This window comes from Argopecten irradians, unplaced genomic scaffold (genome assembly GCF_041381155.1).
Source record: "Argopecten irradians isolate NY unplaced genomic scaffold, Ai_NY scaffold_0644, whole genome shotgun sequence".
NCBI classification, from domain to species: domain Eukaryota; kingdom Metazoa; phylum Mollusca; class Bivalvia; order Pectinida; family Pectinidae; genus Argopecten; species Argopecten irradians.
The window spans coordinates 1-7,551 of NW_027188111.1; the positions used below are offsets into that span (position 1 = coordinate 1).

At 34.4% G+C, this 7,551-nt stretch overlaps 1 long non-coding RNA gene across 1 annotated transcript; it reads left to right on the forward strand.

Moving 5' to 3' along the window:
• The first annotated feature begins 6,270 nt into the window (after nt 1-6,270).
• LOC138313304 (uncharacterized) lies at nt 6,271-7,334 on the forward strand. Its single transcript, XR_011207171.1, has 2 exons — nt 6,271-6,368; nt 6,877-7,334. It is a non-coding gene; the product is annotated as an uncharacterized lncRNA (long non-coding RNA).
• The last annotated feature ends 217 nt before the right edge of the window (nt 7,335-7,551 follow it).

Genomic DNA, 7,551 nt, shown 5'->3' on the forward strand with positions numbered 1-7,551 from the left:
ACTTTATAATTAAAAAAATGTAACTGAAAATATATATATTCAAACCTTGATAACTGGAAGATCAAATCTTTGCATGGCAATACATTCAGTGTACTGTACTGTGAAATATTCAGATTATACACTGCCCTCCAAAAGTTCTGTTACATATGTAAAAATTTGCTGGCAGATTATCTCTGAGAAAACTACTGAAAAAACAACAATAAATAATATGAGTTAGAGAAGGTAAATAAGTTGATAGATAATATCTATATTGATGCCCCAGCTATTAACAAGGTTTAAACATATTTATGTATGTAACAGAACTTTTGGAGGGCAGTGTATAATTACATTACATAGCAATGCATATTGTGTACTTAAAATCTATTGGGTGTTTTAAGTTCAAAGTTAATGAGGTTCAACAATATATTGAAAGTTCATTTTAGATTTGAAAGATTTAAATACAATGGCAAATTAATCTAGAGTTTAATTACAATGACAAATTAATCTAGAGTTAATTACATTGACAAATTAATCTAGAGTTAAAAATGTACATCACTGTGAACAAGTAATTTTTCAACATTTTCACCTTCAACATCCTCCTCTAGAATCTTTTATTAACTCTGGGCTAAGATTTACAAGAGCTGCACAAACAATCAGAATGTCATCAAGTCAGATCAAGTTATTTTGAACACTTTTAGTCTAAGAGCTCACATGAATGCACAATGGGCTTATTCGTCTTGATTTCAGTAGCTCATTTCAACTCTAGGGCTTTCCTGAACACTTTTGTCAAAGGCAGTAATATTCAGCTTCACTTGTAGTGGGAAAAGTAAATCTTTTATTGTGAAACCTCTATCTGCCATTATTTCATCACCAGGCAGTAAGTAATTAAGGAATCCAGACTTTTCAACCAATGAATTTGTCACTTGCCCTTCCACCAAACCATTTTTGATATAAACATTATTTGGCCGCTATGTGGAGGAAATTCCAAGGAAAGAATTTAACTGTATTGTGGGATTGATACTGGCTATAGGTTTCACCTCAATGGTTTTTCAAATTTTTGGTCGTTGTATAAATGTTACAGCACAGTCAATAATATAACAGTTGTTTTGGGATTATTCGTCCTTCCTTAAACACTTGGGAACTGTAGCACGAATTGTCTCTCGGGGCAACCATTACAATGAGCTGCCTGATTTTATTGTCTGCTCGCCGGCCTGCCCCGAAGCTTTTATTCTAATGACGCTGTTTAACAGCATTGGTGTTAAAAAAATAATAGCAAGCATATGACCGAATGGCTCCTCCCCTAGTCCCCCTAAATTAAATAAATCTTGGATGCATTGCTCTCACTTTGTGCCAAACTCCCTTAGATGGCCTAAAATTAGCAAAGAGTAGATTAAGTCTCAAATCGTCATCCAGAAACAACAGTAACTGGTCTGCTACATCCATCGTGATCTTAAATGGTGTTGTTATACACTTAAATACTCGAGTGAATGTTGAAAAAGCCTGGAGAGTTAAGCCTGTGTATAGGAGAGAGTCTGCATCTGTTGATATTTTATCACAAGACATACTTATATGTGTAGTTGAACAGTTGACACCTTTAGAAACACATAGTTGTACTAGATGACTGTCAATGTGTTGATACATAATATGTCAATAGCCTTGTCCCTCGGTAGGTATAGATCCTGCACTGGTCTCATTCATACCTCAATATCAAGTGATTTTTAATTGTTACCTGATGTGTACCTAAGTTCCAAGTCATCAAGGTTATTGAAAATAACTGGAATATAAAAGTGACCATATAATTGTACAGTGCATATAAATGTTTCAATGTAAATTAAGACTAATGTAACCAAAGTATATTGCAAATTTAAATACAGCGTTCAGCTAATATTAATGCAGTTACTCATTGCACATTGATATAATTAATTTAAAACTAGTTTTCCAGGTGGTGTGAACCGGAAAAACCATTGTAAAAATACCATTTAATTCTAATCTTGATCAGAGAATGTTGATTGTGCATTCAAGATACAACAGTAAGTACAACAACTGTGTTATGTAAAAATAATCAATATACAATTTAATTTTGAATAAAGTATCACAAGTCCCAATAAGTGCAAAGATCCACTTTTGAATCTGTATTATTAACAATAATGCCTTTAAATATAAATTCTAAGGGCCAAAATTTAACGTATAGATGTGCAAGGGATTTTTTGCAACCCTTTTAATGATCTACTTGTATTTCTTTTTTCACAATGGAAACCTATTGTGTCTTAAATAAAGGGGCCTGGTCTTTGTGAATGATTGGAGAATTTCTTCCATCAACTTTACATATAAAATGTTGAGACATGAATCGCTATAAATTTCTAAGACAAATGGGCAACAAACTGTTGTTAACCCGGACAGCCTCTGCAAGTTACTGTCCTGGGAGTGGTAAGGTACCCCCTGGCCTGTTAAAGGCCTAAAATGTTCTTCCACAATCAAACGTCCCTGAAATTCATTAATGGATTATAACAATTAATAAATTTTGCTGGAAAATGCACGAAAAAGGTAAATTTAAAATCTATACCATGGTTACCCAAATGTGATCTGGAACAATCCCAGTCTTTACTACTTGAACATGAAGCGATAAAAAATTTATCATAATACAAACATGTGCCTTGAAATCTACTAGGGCCAGTTGTAATAAAATAATTTTTTTTCAAAACCAAGATCCAACTTAGGAAGGTCCACACGGCAAAACACTGATACTTCCAATATTTACATATCCACTGTAAAATTAAGATATAGAGGAACTTTAGACTCTATGAATGAAATGGTTTTAAAGAGTAATCCTAAAACATAAGTATCAATATAATTAAACATGTCAAAAAAACTTAGGCCAGTTGCAGTCCAAATATTATAACCAGGCCTCAATGTTATTTTAACCAAGATAATTTTTTATGGATCAACAAGTCAAGAAGTCTAAGATAATATTTATCACATAAATTTTTAGTAAATGAATTATTTGTCAGTAAAACTTTTAATTTTGTAAAGTTTATAAAATCATAAGAAATTATGCTTTGATGTTGACAAATATCTACTGGATTGAGAAAATTTAAAAAGTTCAAACATTATATAATCAACTCAGGGTCCGTAATGTTGTAAATGCCAGATTCGTTGATATGGAGGAAACTGTCGGATACTCGGAGATGTAACCAGTTAGTCACCTAATCCTACCCAAATTCAATACCCGAAAATCAGAGGTGGAGATAAGGAAAATAAAATCTCTTAGTTGTGTTTAAACATAAAAGTGTACGAAGAAATTATATGAGCCTATGGCATATAAATCCACAGTAACACGATGTGACAAAAAGGATGTCTGTACATTATCTTAATGCTAAATCAGGGTGTTCCCTATGTCATCAGCGTTACAGCGTTATAATAAATGCAGTTGTCTCATTGCATTGGATATAATTGATTTAAGGCAGTTCATGTGGCGACCGAAAAAGGTAAAATCACCATTTTCAGAGTGATCAGAGAAGATTGATAGTCAAGGAGGGAAAACATAAGACAACCTGTGTTATGCAAATTATTTATCTAATTTATTTTGAATAAAGTATGCCGAAGATGATGATTAGTGTATTATTAACAATAATCTTAATATGTTTTCTAACAAGAGATCCCAGAGGGATCTTGGCGCCCACCAAAGAATGATCTATGACTGACAATGGAAAGAGGGATCTTTTCCCGGCTTTTCAAACTTTTTCAAACACACTACATATAAAAATTTGAGACAGATCGCTATAGTACTTTCTAAGAAATAGTGGTAACAAACTACAACAATGAAATCTAAGGTGGCGGCCGGTTGGCCATCTTGTTTACCGATCAGTCCCGAAAGGCATTATGGATTAGTCCTAAAAGGTACTATGCACAACAAGGGTACAAGGGGAAACTATGCATGGAATTTGAGAAAGATCCCTTCAGTACTCGCTGAGAAATAGCGATAACAAACTTTAACTATCATAATCCAAGATGGCCATCGGTCGGTCATCTCTTGTTTACCGATCGGTCCAAAAATACAATATGCACAACTAGGGTCCTAGGGGAACCTGTATATGAAATTTGAGACGATCCCTTTAGCACTTTTTGAGAAAAAGTGATAACAAACTTTAACTATCAAAATCCAAGATGGCCACCTGCCGGCCATCTTGTTGACCGATCGGTCCCAAAATGCAACATGCACAACTAGGGCCCTAGGGGAACCTATATATGAAATTTGAGAAAGATTCCTTCAGTACTTTTTGAGAAATAGCGGTAACAAATTTTAACTATCAAAATCCAAGATGGCCGCCTGTCAGCAATCTTGTTCACCGATCGGTCCCAAAATGCAATATGCACAACTATGGTCCTAGGGGAACCTGTATATGAAATTTGAGAAAGATCCCTTCATCACTTTTTGAGAAATAGCGGTAACAAACTTTAACTATCAAAATCCAAGATGGCCGCCTGTCGGCCATCTTGTTGACCGATCGGTCCGCAAATACAATATACACAACTAGGGTCCTAGGGGAACCTGTAGAAGACATTTGAGAAAGATCTCTTCAGCACTTTTTGAGAAATAGCGGTAACAAACTTTAACTATCAAAATCCAAGATGGCTGCCTTTCGGCCATCTTGTTGACCGATCAGTCTCAAAATACAATATGCACAACTAGTATCCTAGGGGAACCTGTATATGAAATTTGAGAAAGATCCTTTCTTCACAATTTGAGAAATAGCGGTAACAAACTTTAACTATCAAAATCCAAGATGGCCGCCTGTCGGCCATCTTGTTCACCGATCGGTCCCAAAATACAATATGCACAACTAGGGTCCTAGGGGAATCTGTATAAGAAATTTGAGAAAGATCCCTTCAGCACTTTTTTGAGAAATAGCGGTAACAAACTTTAACTATCAAAAACCAAGATGGCCGCCTGTCAGCCATCTTGTTCACCGATCGGTCCCAAAATGCAATATGCACAACTAGGGTCCTAGAGGAACCTAAATATGAAATTTGAGAAAGATCCCTTCTGTACTTTCTGAGAAATAGCGGTAACAAGAATTGTTAACGGACGGACGGACGGACGGACGGACGGACGGCTGACGGACCACGGACGAAAGGCGATTTGAATAGCCCACCATCTGATGATGGTGGGCTAAAAATATTAACAACTAATGTCATATTGTGTTATAAATTTAATGTTTTATTTATTCTTTTTATTTCAAGCATGTAGATGTCATAGAAAATAAACAAATACCAAGTATATGCATATTAAAGTAAAATTCACAAATCACAACACTTATGTGTATTGTATATATGGAATGAAGATGATGATGGTAATTATTTGGATCATAAATGTTTACAACATTAAATGTATTATATATATGGAATTTGAGTATGATGATAGTAATTATTTTCATATCAAAAACTATTACAGTATTAAGCTACCACAGTTGAAAATGATTTCTTTCATTTTGTTCACACATTTTTTCTCCTGGACTGGTTCCAATTGAAATGATACTTGCATGTAGACATTCTGTAAAACATAAGAAAACAATAAATGTATTAACAGAGTAATTACCGAAAAAGGCTAATATCATATAATTAAACACTTTTTTTTATAAATAACAATACCAGTTTAGAGTAAATATTATTGAAATTTATTTTCTGTTGTTCTTTAGTCCTCCTGTTCTTTGGAGTTTTGTCCTTCATAAATTGATTGTAATACAGCAGTTGTCATATAATGTATCTGATAATGTGCACACAGAAGTATAAGTATATGCATATGCATGTGTGCATGGGCACAGTGATAAGTTCATTTTGCCGAGTAAAAAGTTCAAAGAACTAGTATTGTTCATACTCAAAGATGTAATCGCACTAAAAACAGTGATCGTGTAGGCTTTTGTGTGATTGCATTTGTAAGGGGTGTATCTCTGAACGCCAACATTTTGGATTTAGCTGTAGAGTTGTTTGTTGTGACAGTGGTTATAGTCTTTTTCCTAAAGGCAGACCCAATGCCACAGGTAAATTTACCTGTAAAAGTTACCTGTGTTCAGTGTTCCAGCTAGGTCGGTTTAGCAGGGCGCGGCGCCCTGCCCTTAATTTCCAGCGCCCTGCCCTTTTTCCTAACGCCCTGCCCTTTTCCCCCATCGCCCTGCCCTTTTTTCGATTTCCCCATACTGTCCCGATATCGTCGGCCCAAATTCCGGACTTAGCAAGTCTAGCTAACACAACTTCCTGCTTCCTGTTTGCTCGCGCATATCATTGATGTCTTCAACTTCCGACTTACAATAAACAAATTTACAATGTTTTTTATCTCGCCAAGAACTCAACAAATCGGCAAAGAAATGTCACGATCTTTTGTGGATGTTCAGGTATGTAGTTATATGCAATTTTAGTCATATATTTTGATACATTTTTGCCTCGATTGCTTCAAAATCGGCGTGGCATTTTCGCGTGTCGGCTTTTCTTTGATGTGCAAAAAGTAAATAAATTCACAAAATAAGAAGCTTTATCGGTCAAGAAGCGAGATTTTGAATTGGCAATTATTATTCTAGGCCACCGATAACACTTTGGAATAGATATATTGTGTAATTTGTCGTTTAATTATAGATTTTATGGTAGTCTGAGCCGTGAGGCATGGCTTCGTTAAGTCCAGGCACAAATCATCAAAATACACGGAGTTATTTCAGTCATCGAATTTCTCATTTAATTCTATACATTTATTTAAACTTAATTTGAACAAAAAGTATTACTATAAGCCGTATTTTTCGTTCACAAACGTTAATTCAGAGACATGCAATTTCAAATAATTAACATTGAGAATAAAATTTGAAGAATGGTCCAATTGTTTAATATTTTGGGTTTCTTTTTAATTTGTAGAGCTTCCTTCTACTCCATAGATGACAAATCTGATGCTGAGGACTAGTACTAGTACTCCTGATGTCCAGCGCTAGCTGACACATTTGAACACCTCACAACCAGCCTTATTTTATTGTGTGTCAGTGATTTAGTGATGTGTGACAAATTTCCTAGGTTATATATACACATACTTTTATCAAAGAACTCTTTTTGAAGTCAATTACAATTGTTGTTAACTACTTAATTTGGACATGCAACTTTGTTACAATTTTTATATATATTTTTTAATTTCAATTTATTAACTTCTTGATATCATGGATGAAAGTGTTTTTGTTTTAATATTGATAACTTGTAATGTCTGAGAGATGTGTAGGTATGTCTACTGAGTGCATGGTGAGATTACAGGGAGCTGTGGATACATTGTTTTCAACATTTACTAGCTATATAGTTGTTAAATAAATTGAATTTAATTGAAAGAATTTTGTTTCTTCTCTTTTCATTCTGTAAATCCATTCAAGCTCATGGATAGAACTAAATTCTGAAACAAAATGGTAAACACATGATCACTTAAAGACAAATTGTGGCAATTTATAATGCATGTACTTATTTGGTAAATGTTACTTGATGCAAGACTGAATGGATTTTGTAAATGACAACACACATTGCAAAAACAAATATATGGAAGATGTTCTTAAA